General features: G+C 34.4%; 1 pseudogene across 1 annotated transcript; it reads left to right on the top strand.

The window, feature by feature from the left end:
- Nucleotides 1–14: 14 nt before the first annotated feature.
- On the top strand, nt 15–27,253 carry LOC148310793 (transmembrane protease serine 9-like; annotated as a pseudogene). Its single transcript, XR_015837342.1, has 14 exons — nt 15–170; nt 2,692–2,846; nt 4,790–4,961; nt 6,291–6,599; nt 7,630–7,849; nt 8,792–9,028; nt 15,241–15,362; nt 17,631–17,788; nt 20,331–20,496; nt 21,381–21,486; nt 22,104–22,291; nt 23,794–23,898; nt 24,034–24,366; nt 27,180–27,253. The product of XR_015837342.1 is annotated as a transmembrane protease serine 9-like (transcript).
- Nucleotides 27,254–27,641: the final 388 nt, after the last annotated feature.

Here is a 27,641-nt window from a genome sequence, read left to right as displayed (position 1 = left end):
GTAGTCTCATCCAGTTCACCTTACGAAGCCATACGGACAGCGCGATTTGTTCAAGACCCTCGTATTACTCTCTCTATTACTGTATTACGCGTTGTTTACAAATATGGCTCCCGTGTTAGTGCTCTTGGTACTGAGTGCGATTTTAGGACATGCGGTGAGCAGAAAAAACGGTATGTAATAAAAACTAACTAACTAACCATCACGCCGCTTCCCCGCAGGGGTAGGCAGAGAGAATCGAACGCCACACCACTCTGTCCTTGCAAACATTCTTTGCCTCTTCTACATTCATGCATCTCCTCATACATACCCGACGATTATTACGACTCCTGACCCGGCCGCTTTCAAGTATTTGACATACCTGATTGTGCCAAGTTTTCCTCATACGGTATGTTTTGAATAATATATGTGTATGTCTGAGGAGATGCATGAACGTGGTCTTCCACGAAGAATTAAAGAGTTTCTGCTTAATAAAAAGCTTCTTTCATCTCACAATGGATGTCTCTAGTGAAGTTCTTTAAGTTCTCTAGTGATCCAAGCACAATGTTTCGAAAGTGATTTTTTTTATGTATTTTTTATTTTTTATATTTTTTCGGGAATTATACAACTTTACAGCAAAAAAATATTATCATAACACTGCCTCGCTACGATGCGGTGCTCTATGCAACGTTGGGCGCAGATAAGGGTTAAATGAAGAAAAATATTTATTCAATAACACTCTGGAACGCTAGACTTTGACGATGACACTTTACTTTCATGTAATTAACGATTAAATTATTATATATATATATTTATATTATCCACTGACACTTCGTGATGGAATTGCATTTTTAATTTATTATTAGATTAAAAACCAATATTTTTAGCTTTTCCACTTTTTTATTTGACCAGCGACCGGGTTTCGTCGGGTGATGTCGGTAACGACGAAACCCGGTCGCTGGTCAAATAAAAAAGTGGAAAAGCTAAAAATATTGGTTTTTAATCTAATAATAAATTATATATATATATATATATATATATATATATATATATATATATATATATATATATATATATATATATATATATATAAATATATATATATATATATATATATATATATATATATATATATATATATATATATATATATATATATATATATATATATATATATATATATATATATATATATATATATATATATATATATATATATATATATATATATATATATATATATATATATATATATATATATATATATATATATATATATATATATATATATATATATATATATATATATATATATATATATATATATGTATATATATTAACGATTAGATAATATTGCATCAATACGATTCAGTGTCCTAAGTTTACAAAATTAAAAGCTATGCAAGGACATGATTGGCGTTGTTGCATAAGCCGTAGCTGAAATTTAGATTCAATTGGACGTTGCGTAAATCCAACAAAAACTATTTGAGAAATTTTCTATCAAACGAATTTAAACAAATATGTAGGCGTATTTCGTTATATTTGAAAATGTAAATTTATTATTATTAATACACACATTGCAAAGAAAGCACACGAAAGTCGAAAAAATACCGCATTTGTATTTTGTTATTGTAAACAAAAGTATGTTGATATTAGATTTATTTATATTACACAATAACTAATATCTAATGTTAAAGATAAAAATAAAACTTGCATTTGTCCATTTTTGAGTTTATTAATGTAATGTAATGTTTCGAGAACTACTAAAAATGAATGAGAACTGCTGTAAAACAACAAGTGTTTAATTTTTGTGTTTGAATCATTATAAATGCCAAATCAGTAAATAATGGGGTATTTAACAGTTTTATTCTATAAGATAGATTAGATAAAGACTACAGTCTTAAAATAACTACAATTATATACATTTTTATTATGTAGTAATATTTTATTGTGACGTTATTCATTAATTTCCATTCATTCTTCATACATTCTGTCGTCTCATCAACCCATTTTATATTGAGATATGTATAGTTTTCTTATATTTTTTTCTTATTATATTCCTATTTCTAATTTTATAATTAGTGACTACTACTATTTGCCTATTATATATATGTATTAAGAATTTTGTTTGAAATTTAAACTTGTAACGAACTCTCTTCTTCAAACCCTTATCTGCACCCCAATTGTGCATCATATAAACACAGTGTTGTCTTGATCGCCAATACATGAAAGAAAGGTGATCAGTCCTCCGCTTCAGGTACCAGTCCAGGGTAATATTGAATAAATATTAGAGTGAAAAAATCACTTATATTTATTTGACCCTCCCCTGGGAATCGAACGCGAACGAAGTCTACACAGATATTAAGCCTGTACCTACTATCATCAGGCTAAAATTATCATATTCTTTGGTAAATTACCGAAGCCTATGCGTGTAAAACCACAACGGAAACATTACCGCCGCCGTTGACCAATGCAATATTTTAAAAATTGTCTCTGGTGAATTCGCTTTTCAATTGGCCAATTCAGGATTGACGTCACATTACGCATGGCTTGACCATCATTAATTATACTTCTTATTAGCTGTCAAAATATAATTAGTAATTAGTCTATGCAAATTAGTTAGTCTTTGTAATTAGTCTGTGGTCAGTATGTGAGGTTAGGACGCGCCAAATCGTACGAAATGAATAGTTTTTATTTGATTTATTACGATTACAGAAATCGGCATAGAATGTGAAACTGGAATCGGTATTCAGGGGAGGTGTGTGAGGCCCACCGACTGCCAGCCCCTGAAGGACGCCATGCAAGGCAGCTCGCAAGAGCGGGCGAGGGAAATCAAGCTGGAGTGGAGGTGCTACACCGCGGCCGTGTTGGTAAGAATACCATGTTATAATTTTTTATTTATTTTTATTTCATCATACACATAATTACAAATTACAAGAATGTGCCCTCACTGAGTTTTCCCGTGCCGAGGGCACATTTACAATATTTATTTGTTAATTGTTAAATCAAACACAGATTTTTTGAGTCTACTATGTTGTATGTATACGTACCTACATGCCCCATTAACTATTGTTGTCTCCCGTAAATTATTACTGCACATGTTAAAACTATTACTCAAGCACCTAGAATTGTATAGAATTGTATAAGGACCATCAGTTCAGAGAATATATCAGTCAGAAAATATTATAACTAGGCGAAACAATTGTCTCAATATACATTTTTCTTACACATTAAACATCAAATCAATAAATAAATGAAAAAAAAATGTTTATGGCATGCAATCAAATACGCATATATATATATATATATATATATATATATATATATATATATATATATATATATATATATATATATATATATATATATATATATATATATATATATATATATATATATATATATATATATATATATATATATATATATATATATATATATATATATATATATATATATATATATATATATATATATATATATATATATATATATATATATATATATATATATATATATATACATATAAAATAGCTTTCAGGTGGTGAGGGTTTGGCGATATTTATAGGTTTAGGAGTTACGTCGTTTTGACTGTTATTTTAAGGTCAACTCACCAGTTTTCCCACTAATTTCATTATTTTGGCCACATTTATCGAGTTGGTATTTTTTAAATTCTAATTCGGCACTATTATAGAATAGTTAGAGGGATTCCTAATGTGGTTGCATTATAGAATGCTACTCGTTTCACGGACCGATATGGTCAGCATACAAATATGCTTGAAAAAGCAAGAGTAGAAAGACAGTTGCTGATTGATATCAAAGTCCGGAGGGTATTCTTTCTGGGGCATGTGCTTAGAGGAGAGAAGTATGAGCTATTGCACTTTATAGATGGTCGACAAGGTGTTGACAGAAGGCAGATCTAGGAATATACGAGATTAGACCGGGATCAGAACATTTAAAGCGCTGTTTAGTTCTGCCCAAGACGGAGACACATACTCTCAAGTTATAGTCGATGTCGGAAGGACTTGATATGACACAAACAAGACGATCTATTAATTAACACATTGTTATTGGGCGGTTTTTTCATCGACCCCGACCCTAATTATTATACTCATTAGGGTCGTATAGTAATCACAAGTAAACGCAAACCCAATTCCATTCTGTACAATGATTTATTGTTGGGTAATATATCCAAAACACGGTTTTTCGATTGAATACTTTTTTTATTTACATATATATATGATAATATATGACGCGTTTTGTCTTATTAAGACATTATCAAACACTCGCGAGAGAGAAAGAGTGTTTGGTAATATATATAAATGTATTTTTAAAATCATCCGCAAAGATACGTCCGGCTTTTAGCGCAGCCGATTACATATTGAATCATACAGATTGGGAGTTTCCCCTTAATCGAGAGCAAAGTGATCTGTCTGTGCTTCTAATTTTTCAATTTTTTAATAGTTGGGTAATATATCCAAAATTAAACACGGTTATTAGATTGAATTCTACTTTTATGTACATATATATGTATATATAATATGATTATATGTAAATAAAAGTAGAATTCAATCCAATAACCGTGTTTTATTTCAGATATATTACCCTACAATTCAATATGGAATTCTACCAAGTGTCTGCAGTTACAATAAACAATGATTTAAGTTATCTCTCGCCCTCTACCAAAAGTAAACAAACAGAACATGTATAAGTGTCTCCCGCTCTCTACCAACAGTGTGTAAAAGACGCCTTTAAGCGTTTCCCGCAAACAATGCAACACATTTAAAAAATGCAATCAATGATATCATTTTAGGTTTGCTGTCCGCAAGTGTACGAGCCTCTGCCACCCGTAATCTTGAGACACAGTAACCTCAACCTGCTTCCAAAGGCTTGCGGAGACTCCGACACGTTCAAAGTGTTCGGAGGCAACGAAACTGGGATCCAAGAATTCCCATGGATGGCCCTCATTTCAAGCGCTTTCAAAGGTGACAATTAGACTATTCTGGAGGGTACTACCAGGCACTACTGGTCTGTCTGCTAACAGTGTTGTCTTACAGCTTATATGGACAGTTTTATCCCTAAGGGTTGTGAGAGGTCGTTATTTAATAAGCATTAACAGAATTATAACAATACTATTACAGATAGTATTTTTTCTGAGCATTTTGATATTCACTTTGGTGTACCACAAGGCTCAGTTCTGGGACCTCTCCTTTTCTCAATTTGCTTATTTGTTAAGTATTAGCTGAACCGTAACAATAATATTATAGCATTGATTCTGAGAGGCGTAATATTCAATTTGCTTTAGGTCCCGGGTTCGATTCCCAGGAGGGTCAAAATAAATATTATCAATTTTTGACTCCAATGTTTATTTAATATCACCCTGGATTGGTATCTGAATCGCAGAACTGATCACCTTGCCTTCGTGTCATTAACAATCAAGATAAAATAATGTTCATACAATGCAGTACCCTATGCGCCATTTGCTGCTGGTACTGCATTACAAAAGGTTGCTGAGATACCTAAGACAATGAAGTTTATTTAAAGTTTTGTACTGATATTTCTTTGTGGAACTACTTTTATATAATAAAATAACTAAGTTTATAGTTTTTCCACATTTATTTTATTTGATCACTGATCGGGTTTCGTTGTTACCGACATCATCAGACCGGTCTGATGGCATCAGTCTGATGATGTCAGTAACGACGAAACCCAGTTACTGGTCAAATAATATTTAATTTTTTTTTTTATAGTTATTATTTTATTACATCTTCTTCATCCTGGCTCTATCCCAACTTATCGTCTTTGTAGACTGTCGGGGTCAGCTCTCCTCGTCCTCAGGTTGTAGGTCCTTCTGTCATGGGTAACGTCACCTTGGTCATGACTTCGAATCACATTTTCTTTCTGCAGCAACCATGAATTCTTTAATCTTCCTCTTGATGTCTTTCGAGGAAGATACATGGCGATTGCCTGTTTCACTATAGTTCTCTGCGTCCTATGCCTTATTTTATTATATAATTATTCTTCTCCGTCTTATTCCTCATTGCTGAGGGTTGTGACCCTTGCAGAAGCAATGACTTTCTCCAGTTATCCCTTGACTGCGCTGCATGTAGCACTCCAAACACTGAGGTGCTTGCTGCTGCCTTAATTTGATCGGTCCATCGTGTGGAGGATCTTCCTCTCCCTCTCTTTCCCTCCAGGCTACTGATCACAACTAGTCGTTTCAGGCTATCCTCGTTGCCACGCGCAACGTGGAACGGGGTTATATTTATAATTATAATTCATTTGAAAATTTAAATTGGCATTGATATTTGTAGGCAAACGGGACTTCCACTGTGCCGGGAGTATCATCAACGACCGCTACATCCTCACCGCGGCTCACTGCATCACCGATCTCAACGGCAGGGTGCTGACGGGAGTCAGGGTCGGGGAGCACGACATCAGCAAGGATAGGGACTGCGAGAACACCTTCACGGGGGAGGTGTGCAACCCCCCGGTGCAGGACTTCTACATAGAGAAGGCCATTCCCCACCCGGAGTTTGTAGGGAACAAGCCGGGCAGGTCGGGGCGACTGGCGCACGATATCGGGCTTATCAGGGTGGATAGGCCCATAGATGTATTCAGAGGTTTGTTGAATTTTCTTCCATAAAATCTCTAAACCTTTATATAATATAGATTATTAGGGAGGTCTCAGTTTCAATTTTTGAGGGGGTCAAAATAATATATATATATATATATATATATATATATATATATATATATATATATACTGTAGAAATATATATACTGTAGAACTTTGATGTGTTACTTGAGCCCAGTACAAAAAAAAGATGTCTACAATAATGAACGTATCGACATGATTCATTGTTTCCCTGACAGGTGACACTTATTGTCACGATACTTTGATCGATACCACGATCTAAATAAAATTTTTGTACTGGGCTCAAGTAACACATCAAAGTTCAAGTAGCCCCGTTCTACGGTAACTCTAATATTTATTGAAACACTCTGGAGCACAATATCATACTTTACATTTATCTTTGACCTATGACAGGTCATAAGCCCCCTAAATCCCCAGATTTCTATATTCTTCTTGGTGAGATGTCAGTATAAAAATAACTCCAAAGCGAAGATACCAACATTTCTGAACAAAGATTCGCACTCAAAATAATTTCTTTAGCATTTAAAAAATAAAACTCAACCTGTTTTCACGTTTGTTTTCAACCACTTTTGTTTTTGATACTTTTTTCTGACCGGTTTCAATAAGCATCATGTCATCTTCAGGGATGGTACATATCCATCCCCGAAGATGAAAAGATGTTTGTCAAAACCAGTTGGAAAAAAATACTAAAAATAATGTTTTAGTTTTATTTTATATTATACATTCAAAATATTTTTGGCAAAATATTTTCAACGCATCAACTTTTGACATATTTTATGCGCATGTGAGGAGAATGGAACCACCCCGACTCCCCCACATTGCACTGCACGGCCAACTCCCAGGTAGACCACCAAAGAGATGGATTGACAGCTGGGAATCGACATCGCAGGAGGCTAATCCCTCTTAGAAACAGGCCACAAGGCCAACACCAAGATCTTTCTTCAAGAAGAGAAGAAGAAAATATTTTTGAAGTGTCCTTATTTCCGCTTTTTCAGATAATTCGATCCCAATTTGTCTACCCACAAGCGCGGATCAGCAGGAGTACAACCTGACGGGAGCCGTGGTGACCGTGGCCGGCTGGGGGCGTACCAACGTGGACAGAGCCGGCAACATCGACCAGACCGTCTCCGGGGACAGGGGCCACTTCAGCACCAAGCTGCTCAAGATCGACACCCCCGTCATATCCAACTTGCTGTGTGGCCAAATCATGAACAGGTATACAAGCATTCCCTTCGTCTTCCTGGCTCCATCCTAACTTATCGTATTTGTAAACTGTCGGGGTCAGCTCTCTTCATCTTCAGGTTGTAGGTCCTTCTATCGTGGACAACGTCACCTAGGCTACGTATATTTTGGAGCCTTTCTTGGAAGAACTTGTTTCCTCCGCTTTTGATTTTTAAACACTGATTTTTACGGTCTACGTTATATATTTTATTTTTAAAAAGTTCTTCTTCCTGGCTCCATACCAACTTATTGCCTTTGTAAGCTGTTGGTGTCAGCTCTCCTCATCCTCAGGTTGTAGGTCCTTCTATCATATCCAACTTACTATGTGGCCAAACAGGTGACGATTGAAACTCTTAAGTTTTTCGTCTGTCTGTTCCCAGATTCAATGCAGGGTAAAATAAATACAAGGAATAGACTGCTATGAAGTAATTACTGAAAAAAAAATTGTATGTTAAATATTAAAATTCATTATTAAAACCACATACATAACAGTAAAACACAATTTAGTATACTCTAAAAATCATTGTTTGATTTTAATATTTAATATATAAATTAAAATGGAGTTCTACAAATTAAATGCCAAATCTATAAATTAATTATTATTTATTATCACCTGGCATTTGGCTGACCTGAGTGATCACTTATATAACTTGTATAACATTCACCATTCTGCCTATTATGTATTGAACATCCATATTGCATTCATTTTTGGAACATGTATATATACAAAGGTCCTGGGTCTCTTTCACGTATGGGTAGCATTTCAATAGACTTGATGAAAAATATGATAATTATGTTTATGAATTTTTAAATGAATGTATATATGTATTTATATGTATATACATATAATAAATAAATAAATATGTTTCAATAAAAAAGATAAAAAATAAAATCTTGCGACGCCACATGGTCTTTATAATAATTTGTTGCTTTTAGTTCCGTCGAAGATGGTGTCGGGTTTCGGCAGCTGTGTGCCGGAGGGCAGGAGGGCATCAGCACCTGCAACGGGGACTCCGGGGGCCCGCTGGTGGTGACGGCCCCGAGGGACGACACCCTGAAGAACATCCAGTTTGGGGTGGTGAGCCTCGGCACCATCACCTGCGGCCTGAGCGGGCGCCCCACCGTGTACACCCGCGTGGCCTACTACATGGACTGGATTCTGGACCAACTGGAGCCCTGAGGAGTCCCGAGGAAGCCCCCCTAGTGATACGTACAGCTGCCAAATAAGTGATTGAAGATTGACAGTATCCACAACATTTTGAGTGTGTCCAAATGCTTGTTCACAAAATCTGGATTATCTCCAATTACAGGAGTTATTTTCATATTATTTTTTTTGATATCTCATCAAAGATGAAGAAGAATATGGAAGTCTAAGCATTTACGGGGCTGACTACCGTCATAGGCTGGTTTAAGTGATCACTTTACACACATGTAACATTCACCAATTCTACCCATTATTGACAACCACACTACTCAAATTCTTGGAAGTTCTATATATGTATATGAACCAATATTGAAATATTGTTCTTGAATGACTAGAACTTCACTAGAGACATCTATAGGTGAGATGAAAAGAAGCTTTTTACTGAGCAGAAACTCTTTTATTACTAATAAATGAGATGAATGATTAAATAGATGAGATGTCAAAAAAATATATATATTGACAGTATAGTAGCCTATGGTAATATCGGTGGTATGGTTGTTATCGGTGGACAGTCAATTTTTTTTTCACAAAAATTAAGTCTCAGAATTATCTTCTTTTTTTAAGGAATAACCCGCAAAGCCTCTATTTTTAGAGGTTTATCTGCAGGTAGGATAGTAAGGATAGGAAGTAAATGTGAAAAACAGTGTTCAATCCAGACCAATAAATCTTTCTTGAACTCATTTTGCAATTGGCGGGAATCGAATCCATGATGCCAGTTTTGCAGTCGAGGATCTACCCATATTATTTTATACAGAAAAGAAGAATAATCTTTGATATTAGAATTATCATTATGTTTTTATATGAATATTAAATACCAATCTCATTGTTGAGGTTTTAACTATATGTACATAATTATCAAATCCCGTCGCCAGCAGTCCGCAGGCGTATAAAATACCTGACTGAATACTGAAATGTGTTAAGGTCAGACTAACATATGACCAAAATTTGGTGTCATTTGGCCCATAGGTTTTGAAGAAATATCGTTTTTTTTTCATATCTCGACTCTAGCGCCACAAATTTACAGAAACCAGGTTACAGGCAGGACACATATATACTCAAAGTGTATATTTTTGTCCTGGCTAAAGATTATCTGGCTTAAACTGGACATGGAGTTTCTGAGATTAGCATTATTGAACACATCGCTCACTCCTTTCAACAACGTCATATATCAAAAATCGTCAATTTTCAGATGTGCATGTTTTCGGAATGCCCAGAAAATGTACTATATCCCTGCAAAAACAGCATATTTTAAACTCAATATTTACCCGCTACAGGGCAGAAAGTGTTATTTTTGCATTTTGAAGAAAATGTATTGTATAATTATTTTTTTAAATATTTTTCAAATGGAGAAAAAACATTCAGGTTTTACCTAAAAAGATCTGTTGCAGAGTAAAAAGTTCAATAATTGGCTTGATATTTACTTTTAATACATTATACATATTATATTTTTAAACTTTAAAAACGAAATCTCCTGAAAAATCAAGTTTTTTTTATATATGACGTTGTTGAAAGAAGTGAGCAATATATATATATATATATATATTTATATATATATATATATATATATATATATATATATATATATATATATATATATATATATATATATATATATATATATATATATATATATATATATATATATATATATATATATATATATATATATATATATATATATATATATATATATATATATATATATATATATATATATATATATATATATATATATATATATATATATATATATATATATATATATATATATATATATATATATATATATATATATATATATATATATATATATATATATATATATATATATATATATATATATATATATATATATATATATATATTTATTATTTTTTATTTTTTAAAGAAACAGCTACAAATACATGACAGTAAACAAAACAATTAACACAAGGCCAATTACAGGTCTTCACAAATAGATACATGGTATATAACATACATTAATTTGCAAACAATACACTCACACACACATACGCTCATATGGACACACTACACACATATACACACACGCACCCACACACACACATACAAAATTAACCATTATTCAGAGAACAAGCGCCGCACACTAATGTAATTATTTTCGAGAGAAATTTGTAGAGATTTCATTAAAATTGTTAGAAGTTTTACATGAAAATGAATTCTGTCTATAATTATTAATTAGTAAAAACAAGAGGAGAGTGATATATTAAAAATTTTGTAAATAAAATATGTCTGTGTATGTATATACCCCCCGCTTAGTCAAGCCGGAATAAACTTTTTTATTATTATTATTATGAATTGCTTTTTATTTCTTTATCCCTTATCCTTGATCGTACTTGATGGTGCATGGGGGACTGTGTCGTATTGACGCAGCGTTATCTTGATCACTAACTCCTCGAGGCGAGGTGATCAGTACTGCGTTTCAGGGAGTCTTGGGTGATATTAAAAATAGATATTGAAATGATTGTCAGCTATATTTATCTTCTATATAAATATATATTTAAGTGTTCACTTCTTCAAAATCTCAAAAAAAATTACTGCTTGCTTTGAAATTTTGACACAACATTGCATTCAAATACGTTACCTAAATAATACTGTGATGGTAAAACATTAAAAAAAACTTAAGATGGTGGACATGTTTTTACTTGTGATAGGATGCCTTTTAAAAATAAAATAAATTTAAAAACATAACAGCAACATACGCAATACTATGCATTGCTCACAACGGACAGCATGCTTCTTGACAGCTGCTGTCGCTTAGCATTTTCAAAGATTATGATTGCACTATTGTTTCATTGATTTTTTTTTAAATATATTCATTGTGGAATGAAATATATAAGAAGTATGTTTTATCTATTTTCTTTATTTCACATTTGACCACACTGAGCCACATAATACGTGGGCGGGTACGGCTATTTTTTAAAATAAAATTCTGTAAATTATGGAAAAAACATGTCATTCGTAATAGCCATAATCATGAGGCGGATTCTACTGGGTTTAATATCAAAGTGCCTCATCTTAATACAGCCGCTGCAAGTTCAGAACAAGAAAAACCCGTATTTTTTTTACATATGTAATTATTTCAGAAGACAGAAGCTATCAACTGATAACCTTTTGGGACCAAACCAGCAATTTGGGTCAAAATGGGGAAATCAAATGACATCATTGTAGTATTATCAATGAACAATAACACAGGTCGTCAAATATATATATATATATATATATATATATATATATATATATATATATATATATATATATATATATATATATATATATATATATATATATATATATATATATATATATATATATATATATATATGTACATATATATATATATATATATATATATATATATATATATATATATATATATACATATATACATGTATATATATATATATATATATATATATATATATATATATATATATATATATATATATATATATATATATATATATATATATATATATATATATATATATATATATATATATATATATATATATATACATACATATATATATGTATATATCCGCCTCCGTAATGTAATGGTCAGCACGCTCGCCTACCGTTCTGGAGGTCCTGGGTTCGATTCCCAGGGGGGGTAAAATAAATATAAGTGATTTTTTCACTGTAATATTTATTTAATATTACCCATGGACTGGTACCTGAAGCGGAGGGCTGATCACCTTTCCTTCATGTGTAAACGATCAAGATAACACTGCGTTTATATGAAGCAGTGGCCTATGCACCATTTGGTGCGGATAAGGGTTTTTACATTTATTATATAAATATATATATATATATATATATATATATATATATATATATATATATATATATATATATATATATATATATATATATATATATATATATATATATATATATATATATATATATATATATAAATATATGTATATATCCGCCTCCGCAATGTAATGGTCAGCACGCTCGCCTACCGTTCTGGAGGTCCTGGGTTCGATTCCCAGGGGGGGTAAAATAAATATAAGTGATTTTTTCACTGTAATATTTATTTAATATTACCCTGGACTGGTACCTGAAGCGGAGGGCTGATCACCTTTCCTTCATGTGTAAACGATCAAGATAACACTGCGTTTATATGAAGCAGTGCCCTATGCACCATTTGGTGCAGATAAGGATTTTTATATTATATATATATATATATATATATATATATATATATATATATATATATATATATATATATATATATATATATATAAATACTTGGATAAAAAAAAGTATAATAGTATAATAACATAAATACATTTACAATAATGAATAACAAATAAGACAGGTAATTGTAACATTCCAATTACAAAATTTCACATTACAAAATTTCACAAAAGCAGTGCCCTATGCACCATTCGGTGCGGATAAGGGTTTTTATATTTACTATATATATATATATATTTGGATAAAAAAAAAAGTATAATAACATAAAAGTATAATAGTATAATAACATAAATAAACAAATAAGACAGGTAATTGTAACATTCCGATTACAAAATTTCACAAATGTTAAATAAGTTAAAAGTAAACAGCAAGATTAAAATATAGCAAAAGTTGGGAAGATTAATAGGCAGATTTAATTTAGTAAAAATTTGATTCTAAAATGATTTTACAATAAAATGCAAAACCAAACAATTTCAACAAAACTAAAAATATTTGGAAACCTAGTATTTCAATAACCTCCCAATATGTATTAAAAATTGGAAGATATCAAAATCCTTAAAAGAAAATAAATGCGTATCATAGAAGTTATTAATTAAAAAAAAAAATTATAATACATTGAAAAATACTATTATATGTCAACTATTGTGTTTCTTGATTGGTCTTTGATAAAAATTCTTCTTACCTTTGGCCGCACTAAATTACATGGATTGAATATATCAGTCTCACGCATCGGGTATCAGTTCTAATATTAAAGTGAAAAAACACATATATTTATTTTAACTTCCGTGGGAATCGAACGCGGAGGTCCCCTCCAGCATGGTAGCCAGACACACTAACCACTAAACTGTGAAGGCGGAGGCGTGACAATCCAATAAAGAGACTGAGCTCTTGTGCTTGGAGAGGGACTAACACTTATTATTTATGTTTGTTGTTAAAACAATTTATTTTTACTATAATTATTTTTTTAGTGTCTTTTTATTTCTTTCTTAGATTAACATGAATAAAATTCTTTTAATTTATGTCATATCGCTCACTCTTTTAACAACGTCATAAATCAATAAACTTGATTTTTCCGGAGACCGTTTTTAAAGTTTAAAAATATAGTGAAATGTATTAAAAATAAATATCAAGCCAATTATTGAACTTTTAACTGTGCAACAGATCTTTTTAGGTAAAACCTGAATGTTTTTTCTCCATTTGAAAAATATTTAGCATATTTAAAAAATAATTAAACCACCTAATAATTAATACCTTTTCTTCAAAATGCAAAAACAACACTTTCTGCCCTGTAGCGAGTAAATATTAAGTTTAAAAAATGCTACTTTTGTTGGGATATAGTATATTTTCTGGGCTTTCCGAAAACATGCAAATTGTAAATTTTTGAAATATCGCTTACTCCTTTCAAGAACGTCATAAATCAAAAAACTTGATTTTTCAGGAGAACGTTTTTAAAGTTTAAGAATATAACACAATGTATTAAAAATAAATATCAAGCCACTTATTGAACTTTTTACTGTGCAACGTATCTTTTTAGGTAAAACCTGAAGGTTTTTTCTGCATTTGAAAAATTTTAATATGTTTAAAAAAATAATTAAACATTACCTTTTCTTCAAAATGCAAAAACAACACTTTCTGCCCTGTAGCGGTTAAATATTAAGTTAAAAATATGCCTCTTTTGCTGGGATATAGTACATTTTCGGGGCATTCCGAAAACATGCAAATTGTCGATTTTTGATTTATGATGTTCTTGAAAGGAGTGAGTGATATGATTTACTTAAATTTTAATTTTCTTATAATGTAATGGTAAAAGGCTATGTAATCATAATATTACAAAACCTGTAATCATAATAAGTCATGTTGGGTCGGATGCTGGGTCGGTGCGGGCCCGCGAGCCTTAGTTTGGAGACCCCTGCTAAGAGAAAAAGATAAAAAAAATTGTGAGATAACTCTTCAGTGTCACTTCTCGCTTCAACATGTTGCTAAACGGACCGTGCAGGGCCGATAACGTGCTCAAATTATTTTCAACATTCATTCTGACATGGCTGTTTGGATTTGCGATCGACATTGCTTATGCGCGTAAGTTTCGTTTATTATTTTTCACTAACCGACTCTCAGCGTGACTCGGGCAAGAGGTCTGTATCGCATTGCAAGTTTGAATTGCAATGATTAAGGAAACACTGGTTTTTATACCACTGGAGTTTATTGTTTTATAACATTCATTCAAACCCTTTTCCGCACCCCAATGGTGCATAGGGCACTTCATTATAAACACAGTGTTATCTTGATCGTTAACACACGAAGGAAAGGTGATCAGCCTTCCGCTTCAGGTACCAGTCCAGGGTAATATTGAATGAATATTAGAGTGAAAAAATCACTTATATTTATTTGACCCTCCCTGGGAATCGAACCCTGGACCTCCAGAACGGTAGCTGGGCGTGCTGACCATTACACTACGGAGGCGGATTGTTTTATAGCACTTGAGTTTATTTAATGACTACTAGTTTCGGAAGCTAAACTTCCATCGTCGGGTATGAATAATAACTCAATGTGAATTGCAAATGGTGATTGGTCTCCAGCCATGATGTATTCGTTTTTATTGACTGACCCGAGCTTTGTTGGGTAGTCTTGTTTTTGCAACATTTCGGGTTTGTCTGCCTCTGTAGTGTAATGGTCAGCACGCCCTGCTACCGTACTGGAGGTCTCGGGTTCGATTCCCAGGGGGGTGGTCAAATAAATATTAAGTGATTTTTTCACTCTTATAATTATTCAATATTACCCTGGACTGGTACCTGAAGCGGAGGGCTGATCACCTTTCCTTCATGTAAGTACCGATCAAGATAACACTGCGTTTATATGATGCAGTGCCCTATGCACCATTGGGGTGCGAATAAGGGTTTGAAGAAATCATTGTTCACAAATCTGAGTTTCTCCATTTTGGAGTTATATTTACATTTTGACATCTCAACATGGATGAAGAAGAAAATGGAAGTCTGGGTATTTACAGGGCTTACGACCTCTCATAGGTTCGTTTAAGTGATCACTAAATACAAATGTTCCATTCACTATTCTACCTATGATTGACAACCACACCACTAAAAATTTTGGAACTATTGAATAATGTATCGTAGATCGCGGACATACATATCACAACAATAAATTGAAGCTCACACGTTTTGAACATCTTAAAACAAAATTTACCGACATATTCATAAGTACTATTACAAGGATTATAAAAATATGTATCGAATTGCCGGAATACTTATCAAGTTATGAAGTGAAACATTTTTTTATAGGGATTTTAAATGCCCCTCTTAGGTCCGGCTAGGTTGATGATTCTAAAACCTAAACGCTCTGTATATTTTGATACAGTTCACTAGTTATCTGCTGACAGGTTCCCATGTCTGAATGTCAAGAGATAAATAAGCTATCAATGTCAAGAAAATAGTGCTTTACTTAGAAATCCAAAGTGTAAACACACACACACACACACACACACATATATATATATATATATATATATATATATATATATATATATATATATATATATATATATATATATATATATATATATATATATATATTGTTCGCCTCTATAGTGTAATTAATGGTCAGGACGCTGGGCTTCCCTACTGGAGGTCCTGAGTTCGATTCCCAGGGGATCAAATGAATATAAGTGATTTTTTCACTCTTATATTTATTCAATATTACCCTGGACTGGTACCTGAAGCGGAGGGCTGATCACCTTTCCTTCATGTGTTAACGATCAAGATTATACTGCGTTTATATGATGCAGTGCCCTATGCACCATCGGGTGCAGATGAAGATTGTAAATTTATTTTATTCTTTTATTTACTGACCCTTGTGGAGACGTGGAGTGATGGGGCCAGTAAACAAGGCTGCAGTCATCTCAGGATGTCGAAAAATTCTACATATATGGTAAAACCCTGACATGAAGATCAGCAGCAAAATTAAAATATATAATATTTGTGTGCGGCCCATCATGACATATGGGATCGAATGCAGACTTTAAGGAGCATATCCTGCAAGGGTCTACGAGATAAAATAAGGAACACCAGGATTAGAGAAATATGCGAAAGATGTCGTTAGGTGGGGAAGGCAACGAAGAAGATAATGGTATATGCATGTGAGGGGAATGGAACCATTCAGACTCCCCCACATTGAACTGCACAGCCCAAGGTAGACGTCTCCTGGGTGGACCTCTATGGAGATGGATTGACACCTGAAAATCGACACTGCAGGAGGCTAAGACCTCTTAAAAACATGTCAAAAAGCCTACATCAAGAAGAAGAATTTGATTTATTTCATTTATTTTGTCAACAGAACAGTCCTGTAGAGATGCCAGTGGGGCGAATGGAAATTGTGTCCTGTTGAATTCATGTCCGGTGCTATTACAAATGATCCAACAGAAGCCGCTTCCTCAAAGTGATTCTCTCTTCCTCAGGAATTCTCAATGTGGATCAGAGAATGGAAAGCCAAAGGTTTTTATTTTATTTTTAAATATTCAAAAAATATGTATTTCAATTGCATGTTAAGGTAGAGACTGACCGGAGCATTTCGTCGTAACATAACATGTTATGATCCGAGCATTCAGGCAGTCAGTACACCGAGCCGAGCGCTCCATACATAATTTCGGATGCTCGCTGATGCTCGCCGCGAGCGATGTTATTTTTTATTTTTTATTTATTTTTTTTTTTTTTTACAAAAATACATTTTTGAAATACAAAATAGGTAAATATACAGAACATCTTATATATTACGTTTCTACCTCTCTAATAAAGTAGATACTTGTGTTTAGAGAGGGAGTTCGTTTCACATTTATTTTTATTTTTTTTATAAACTAAGTAAATTAAAACAAAGTAAATTAAAATTAAAAATAAAAAATTAACAAGGTAAATTAAAAATTAAAAATAAACATTCTTTGGTATGGAGTCTAGGAAGGGGTGAGTCTTAAATATTTTTTAATTTTAGTTTTAAAAGTTTGATAATTTTTTATAGATTTTAAGTTTTCCGGAAGTTTATTAAAGTTTTTTTTACCTATGTACGTATAATGGTATAACGCTGCTATTGTTTTACATCTGTGCAAAATTAAATTATTAGAATATCTAGAGTTACTTGAATTTTGCACTTCAATTGTTTTTTCTTTAAAAGTTTGTAAGATAGCGGCTTTATTAAAAATTTCTTCAATAGTTGGTATATTAAGTTCTTCGAATACTAGTTTTGATGGGTAAGTTCTGGGCTTTTTAAGAATTATTTTTGCAATCTTTTTTTGAATAATATTTTATGCTACGAAGAAATGCTTCGGTCAGTCTCCACCTTTAAGGAATATCACGGTATGTTATTGTAAGTAATGTGGGTATGTTGCTGATACAGTGTTGACAGCAAAATTCTACAATGTGTCGCAACATACCCACTTAGTCTGCAGAGCGTCATTCTAGATTAGTTCTCCTTAAAACCAGTCACTCATTTAGAGCTTCTAGTACCTAACTTAAATATTGAATAAACCAAAGTCACTGAACTAGCAATCTTTTTCTGATAATCTTTCACCACCTTGATACACAACAGTTATGATTATATCGAGCTTGTTCTAGTAGCCATGGGTTTCTTTTTCTATTCATTCACTTTGATGATTTGGACCGTGGGTTTGGATGTGGGATGACTGAGTGAGGAAAGAAATAATTAAATGTTTGTGCATGTGTAAGTGTAAACTTAACTTTAATCTTTTCTTGAATGTTTTTCGCAGATACTTTGTGGCACATTTTATAAACTTATAAAATAAAACAACTTTATTTATATTCAAAGCATTTACTTTGTGGTCAAACATTTTAATTGATATTAGTAATGTTAGTAAATAACCACTCACCGACTACTTCTGTCTACCGGTTTCGAGACGTACCCGTCTCTTCGTCGTATGATTGTTAAAGTGGGTGTGGTGTAGTGTTGTTCGCATGATTGTTAAATTGTAGTGTATGTCCTGACGAAGAGACGGGTACGTCTCGAAACCGGTAGACAGAAGTAGTCGGTGAGTGGTTATTTACTAACATTACTAATATCAATTAAAACAACTTTGTTTTAACCGCTTTTTATTGGTATACTTTATCCAACCGGTTTCGACAAGAACCTCGTCATCATCAGGGTTTATGTACTAAATTCTAAAACATTGAAATACTCATAATTAGGCTATAGTTAATTACCCTTCCCTCACGATACCAAAAACTTCCATGAATTCCGTACACCATATGAAAATATGATAAAAAAAAACGGGAAAAAACTCCTAAATGTTTCTCCTAGAGGACTCGTGTTTACACTCATTTGTCTCAAAGCCAGTAAAAACATGAGTTGCCTGTAAATTCTACACACAATGAGAACAGCGTGTACTACATAGTATGTAGAAAATAAATTTCATTATTATTATTTCATATTTTCAATATAGTTTTAGCGTTTCGAAAATTGCTATTTTGCCAGCATCTTGTTCGCGATATATCGAATGCAGTGAATGTGTTAAACAAAATTCAAAGTTACCACGTATTTAGGACAGTAATACCCCGCTTAGCGCGGGTAATCCGTGCCAGCAAAATGGCGCGCTAAGCGAATCAGGGTCTATTTCCCACAAACAATACTTGAAATACTTTTGTCTTTTTTGTGCTCCTTTCACTAATGTCTGCCATTTTTGTACACAGTGTTCAATTATTGCAATTTTTTATACAAAAACTAATGGATTTCAAACGACAAAACAGTATTGTAGTAATAAACTTATTGGGAATGCACACACCTTACACACCACCGAAACAATATAAGCTGATTGGGAGTCGGCACGCCGCACACGCGATCAAATAAGTATTATGAAAACTCTGAGTTAAAGATTGTATTGTTTGATTCGTCAGTGATTTACTGAACTGCGCTATTAAAATAGCATTATAGCGAAGCAGTGTAAATAGGGGTGGCGTGAAGCAGGGTATAACTGTTGTTTAATAAATTAATTTATAAATAATTTACATAGTTTATAGTTGAATATAATTTTAGGTATGTTGTGCTAGGACTGGGCCTTCTCGACCACGCCCCACTGGTCCTAATAGGCTTATTCCCACTCAAAGGACATGTGGAGAGTACATAGAGCCCAAGATCTCTGGGGGGGAAGCTACTGACCTGGATGAATTCACTTGGATGGCATTGCTTGAATATACCAAACGTATGTACATAAATGCACTTCTTTTTTTGGGTTATTAAATTAGAAATTACAATTGCAGATGGGTTTTGAAAACATGCATTAATAACCACAAAAAAACCCTGACAAAAAGATCGACACCAAAATTAAAACATAAATAAAACCTGTGTGCGACCCATCATGTCATATGGGATCGAATGAAGAGCAGACACTACAATTATAAAAAAAAAAAACGCGATAAGGGTGTCAGAAATGAATACTCTAAGGAGCATGTCTGGCAAGAGTCTACGAGGTACGAGGTATAAGGAACATTTTGGTACGAGGTATAAGGAAGAATTTGGGGATAAGAGAAATATGCGAGTTGGAAGATGTCGTTAGGTGGGGAAGACAACAAACAAAGGAGACAATGGTATGCGCATGTGAAGAGAATGAAACTATCCAAACTCCCCCATGCATCTTTTATATTTTTGTGAAAAAAACCCGAGCAATGTGCAAAGTGGTTAAATTATATTAGGTATTCTTTAGGTGTTTTTTTTCCAAAGAATGACCCGCAAAGCCTCTATTTTAGAGGCATGTCTGCAGATAGGATAGTTAGGAAAGGAAAAATGCATGTGAAAAATACATTACAAACACCCAGAACAATTGAAAATAAACGTTTCCTAAATTCATTTAGCAATTGGCGGGAATCAAACCTGTAACGCCAGTTTTACAAAATCGAATTTGTCAAACATCTACCTGATTATGCAGGAATTAAAATTTACCAAGTAAGGCACCAGTGGTTGCACACCCGTACTCATACTAGCTTGCGCAAGTGGAAAGTACTGGGTGCACTGTCCAGAGTGGGTAGAAGTATACTAGATTTAGATGATTGGAGTTGATTACTTTTAAAAATCAATTAATTTTTCTAGCAAATGGCAAAGGCTTCCACTGCGGGGGAGCTCTAGTTTCCTCTCGGTACGTTCTGACAGCGGCCCATTGTATCCGGGGAGCGGGCATCACCCCAAACATACGACTGTAAGTATCTTAACTCTTCTTTAGCTTGTGCCTCGTTAGGTCTCCTTAACCATCACTCTGGCAAAGGCTTTGCGGTCTTTGATTGATAAACCACCTTACGCAAATTTTGCAGGTTGTATTTGTGCTTCAATCGAAAGATCAACTATGTATTACTTCATCAGCAATATCATATTCCTATCTCAAAGAGACTCTTTGTGTATGTTGAGATAACAAAAAAAGTGGAGCCAATACAGAATTCGTAAATGAAAATTTGGATACCCTCAAAACATAGAAAAATATATTTTTTTAATTTTTATAAATATGTGTACAGGAAAGGAAGAAGCATTTAAATATACTATAGATAGTAATCTTGTGGGGTCCTGTCTTGCAATGATGGACCCCAAAAATTCTACGATGGAGACCTTGGGAGAACAAAAGAGGTGTCGGAAGACACCAAAAGAGATGGTCTGACGACATTGGTCCGCTGTGGAGGGTAAAAACTGGCTGCAAGCAGCAATCAACCGGAAGGAAATGGAAAGAAGGCCTTTGCCTTATCCAGCAGTGGAGGTCAGAGGGCTCATAAAGAAGAAAATAGATAGTAATATTTATACTTTTATACTGATGAAAAATCTTAACAGGACTGGTGTGCGATTGGGCGAATGGAAAACATCGACAGACCCCGACTGCTTGTCAGGAACGTGCGCTGACCCGCCTCTGGACATCCCTGTGGAGAGTGTTGTGGTGCATGAAGGGTACGTCCCCAGCTCTCGGGAACAGCTTCACGACATAGCGCTCATCAGACTGTCGCGTCCGGTCACCTACACCAGTAAGTGTCCTAATCATTATCATTTCTTTCTTCTTCCTCATGTGTCATGTGTCTTCTTCCTCATGTGTATCAGGTCCCCCTGATGTATAATAGCTCCCAACTCACGCTCGAGTATATGTCCTCAGCATGTGGGGCTATCTATGAGTGCGCATGTGACTGAACATGCCAATTTTGGACCAAACAATTCGAGCACACAGACTCCATATCCTCATCAAAAAAAATTTGTATATTCCAGGGCCAGATCTGCCTTTTGTCAATACCTCATGGACCCTCTATTAGGTGCAATAACTTATACTTCTCTCATTATTATTTTTTGACATCTCATCAAAGATGAAGAAGAATATGGAAGTCTGGGCATTTACGGGGCTGACGACCGTCATAGGCTGGTTTAAGTGATCACTTTACATTCACCAATTCTACCCATTATTGACAACCACACTACTCAAATTCTTGGAAGTTCTATATATATATATTATATGAACCAATTTTGAAACATTATTCTTGAATAACTAGAACTTCACTAGAGACATTTATTGGTTAGATGAAAAGTGGTCGTCAGCCCCGTAAATGCCCAGACTTCCGTATTCTTCTTCATCTTTGATGAGATGTGAAAAATAATATGAAAATAACTCCTGTAATTGGAGATAATCCAGATTTTGTGAACCAGTATTTGGACACACTCTAAATGTTGTATACTTCTCTCCTTTAAGCACATGCCCCAGATAAAACACCTCTTGGACTTCGATATTGGTCAGCAACTGACTCCTACTCTGGTTCTTTGGAGCATATTTTCTTTGCTGACCATATCAGTCCATGGAATGCGTAGCATTCTACTATGCAACTACATTTGTGATGCCTCTAACCAGTTCATAGAGCTGATCTTGAGGGTTCACGATTCAACTCCGTATAGAAGCACTGACCAAACATAGCACCCAACCATTCTTAAATTCATATCATAAAATTATGAAGTGTATACCCAGTAGCTTCGTAGTGTCAATCACATTGTGAATATTTCTTCTTCTTCTTTTAGGACTAGGTCCTGTCATTCTCGGGTCGCTCCTGGGAGGTGGAAGACCAGCTATCCTTTCATTGTTTAGGTGGTCTTCCTGGGGGTCTGATCCCGCTTATGTTGCTGTCCGCTGCCACCCTTACCAATATTTAATGTTCAATTTTCAATCAGCCACAGGATCGTATGGATCCCAGAGTGCCGAGATTGTTCAGAATGACAAGGGAGGTCCATCTAATGGTCCATAGGCACTGCATATTGAAGAAGAGTTACCTTAATCTTTGATTACATAAGGCAAGGTGATCAGTCCAGCACTTAAGGTACTAGTCTCGGGTGATACCGAAAGCTTCCCGCCACATTCCCAGATAAAATACAGAAGCTCTGGGCTTCTTGTCAGACTTACACTAGAGCAAAATTATTTAAAATTGTATAGAGCAGAATTCCTTTGTTTCAAAATAAAGGTTCACATTTATCATAATCTTCCTTCATTTTCCAGGTTGGATTAATCCAATATGTCTACCACTCATCAGTGACACGGTCTCCAGGAAGAACTTCGTTGGCCGAATGGCGACAGCGGTGGGATGGGGACAGACAGAAGTTGGTAAGAATCTACTTTTGTGGCATAGAGTAGATGCTTTAAATATCAATGTGTCTAAGATCAGAAAATAGTGATGTATGAAAACAATAATGCCAATTCTTTTTCGCAACGTGTAGTTTGATGAATTTGTGTTTCTAGCCGCGGCTTCCGACGTCAAACTGAAGGTGGACGTTCCCGTCATTGACGGTTCTCGGTGCGCCGCTCAGTACAGGAGGGGGGGCGTCAACCTCGCTTCGACGCAGATGTGCGCGGGAGGGAGGGTAGGCAAGGACGCGTGCCGCGGGGACTCCGGGGGACCTCTGCTGGCGCTGGAAGACAACAACTGGTACGTCATCGGAGTGGTCAGCTTCGGCCCCGACCCCTGCGGACAGAGAAACTGGCCGGGAGTGTACACGGATGTATCCAAGTACGGAGAGTGGATATCGGACAACATCAGGGAATAGAAAAACGGAAGAAAACACTACTTTATATGTATTTTCCCAACAAATGTATCACACCAACCTGTTTAAAGTGTCATCCTTCAAGAATGTTTTATCCAATGTTTAATTAAATAAGGCATAACTTTTTTTTTAAAATTGAAAGTATATATCCCGAATTGATAGCAAAGATACAAGTTCGTTCTACAATAAAATAAGACAATAAAATCTGTAAATAATTTTGATTGCAATCAAATCATTTATTTTATATTTTCCTCAATTACAGTTAATTATTGTAATTGTTTTTTTTCCTCTCCTCTCTCTATCCCCTCTTATATGCTTTTTTATTATTATTAAAATGTATTTTGTTTTTATGAGGCAACACCACTCGCAAGTGGAGGCTTATGAAAAAAAGAGCATTTGAAGAATGTGCTCACATCCAGGTTTCATTTTGGAAACCCATTCGAAATTGGGTTTGCGGTTACTTGTGATTAGTATACCGAGGGTCGAGCGGCAGACTGAGTATAATTAGGGTCGGGGTTGATGAAAAAACCGCCCGACAACAATGTGTTAAGGCAGTCAAATGTCCAGACTTCCATATTCCTTTAGTATAAAAAGATGTTTTGTCTCTTTAAAATAATACACTCGGGTAATTTTTGGTATGAGACAGCTTTCGGTAGACTGGAAATAAAACAACAAATAGGAAAAAAGAAAATAAAACCAGAGTACTTTCCAGTAAAACAAAGTTTATTATTAATTCTTATTAATATAATCTACATATTTATAACATCAAATCAATTTTACATTTAAAATCATCGAATAGTGACTAAAAATATTTCACGTTGAAATATTTCAATACAATTTAGTGACCGAACATCCTCTTCACTAGAATACTAACTAATAAAATGAGAAATAATTTAAAACACAACTTTCCAATTCGGAGAAGACATAATCGCACTTCATTCAGCAAAAGAACGGACATTGGATATGTAGTGAACCGAGGTACATATTACACAACACTAAGCGGTATAAATACGAAATGGCTATAAAAATAAACTGTATTCATATATATACAAAGCTAAATCATTACTTCCTCCAGTCACACGCTCCTGAATTATAGCTAATGGTGTGCTTAGGTTTAGGACCACTTATTGCAAAATGTAAAAAAATATTTCTTTAAGCCAACTAAATTAAGATACAGGCGTACCGCATCTCGCAATTGTTAATTAAACCCAATCATAGGCACGGCCCAGCCCATATTAGGGTATGATAAACCCAATTATAGGCACGGCCCAGCCCATATTAGGGTATGATAAACCCAATTATAGGCACGGCCCGGCCCATATTGGGGTACGATAAACCCAATCACAGGTACTGCCTAGCCCATATTAGGCTATGATAAACCCAATCATAGACACGGCCCAGCCCACATATGGGTACGATAAACCAATTCATAGGCACGACCCAGCCCATATTAGGCTACGATGAACCCAATCACAGGCACGACAAGCGTATATTGGGCTATCTGCAAACTCTATACCATAACACGTATCCATCGCTGTTTGATTACACTATTATATTTCATTTATACATCATTAACATTATTTGATGAAGGCGCAAACTTCAATTCAATTTTAATTTAAACTATACAATATGCACAAATATTTCATATATCAAACCTAAGCGGCTTAATCAAGTCATGGTGGGGTGCGGGTTGAACCACAGATCTCCCGTTCCCTCTCCACGGGGCTACCGCAAGTCTACCACGGGATCACAACCCAACTATTATATTGTCAATAGTAAAAATACTGAAATAAGGCAACACAAAAAAAACTTAAAAATGCTGCAAAAGTTTTGATTTCATTGCAATTTTCATTATTAACTTAGAGATGTTTTTTTGGTTTCTTTAAGTAAATGAGAGAATGTCATTTATTCAATTATTATTATTCATTGGTCAAAATAAATATCAGTGATTTTTTACTATAATATTGATTTTATATCATTGTGAAGCGCCAGACTGTTAACATTCCCTTTGTGTAATTAACAATCAAGAAAACACTGCATCACTACAAAGCGGTGCCCTATGCACCATTGGGTGCGTATAAAAGCTAGAAGAAGATGGCAAAATGGCAACTGCAGATTAGTAAAATTTTCCGACTGAACCGACATTTAAAAGAAAATTTGTATGGTGAATTATTAAGATAAGTTGCTGTTTGCGATTTTACACGACCTAAACATTTAAACAGGCATGTTTGATAAGCCATTTTTCTGGGGAATTAAAATATAATTTTACGTAAAAATTGAATTATAGCAAACGTGGGTACGCCTGTATATACGTAAACATTAGGAGAAATTGTATGTTTTATATACAAAAAAAAAACGATTGAAAAGAAGCGTATCTGAAAAGATGTGGTTTTGATTAATTTACTAAGATTCCTCATGAGTGCTTATACAAAATTGTCATAAAACTGACACAAATATCAAATTGTACAGAAAGTTTAATCAATCTGTATTTTATTTAGATAGAAATGTTACATATTACAATGGAGTTATAACGTCACAGACACTGATAATCAATAGATCGATCGTATTTTTCATTCATTAGGGTAGTGACTGACCGGAGCTTTTGTCGTAACGTAACGTAGTAACATCGCTCGCGGCAAGCATCAGCGAGCATTCGAAACTATGGATGGAGCGCTCGGCTCGCTGTACTGACTGCCTGAATGCTCGCTTCGTAACGTGTTCAAAACGGCTCCGGTCAGTCACCACCCTTAGATTTCTCCTAAAATTTAAGCACAAAATGTCTAATTTTGGCAAGTATCAATCTGAAACTCCGGCACAGAATTGTTAGGTTTTATGTCTGGTCAGTACTTCTATACGGAGTTGAATCGTGGACCCTCAAGATCATGTATGAACCGATTAGGCATCCCAAATGTGGCTAAATCGTAGAATACTACGCATTCCATGGACCGATACGGCCAGCAACGCGAATGTGCTTCAAAGAGCAAGAGTAGGAAGACAGTTGCTGACTGATACCAAAGTCCGGAAGGTGTCCTATCTGGGGCATGCGCTTAGAGGAGAGAAGTGCGAGCTATTGGATCTAATAGAGGGACAACTAGGTGTGGGCAGAAGGCAGATCTCCTGGCTCCGGAATATACGAGATTGGATGGGGATCCTTGAGGCTCTGTTTAGAGCTCCCCAAGACATGACACATAGAGAGAGAAGATTTCTGAATCAAGGATGGTGGACTTCCTTTCTGCAGCAGCATTGAAAGTTTTGTTCGTCTTAATACTTCTAAGATAGGCAGGAATTCTTGCTATTGTGGTATTG

Source organism: Brachycentrus maculatus, unplaced genomic scaffold (genome assembly GCF_059751285.1).
Source record: "Brachycentrus maculatus isolate JH-2025_06_01 unplaced genomic scaffold, ASM5975128v1 h1tg000087l, whole genome shotgun sequence".
In the NCBI taxonomy this organism is placed as follows: domain Eukaryota; kingdom Metazoa; phylum Arthropoda; class Insecta; order Trichoptera; family Brachycentridae; genus Brachycentrus; species Brachycentrus maculatus.
Note: the sequence above shows the minus strand (reverse complement) of the source record. Positions and strands in the feature narration are given on the sequence as shown.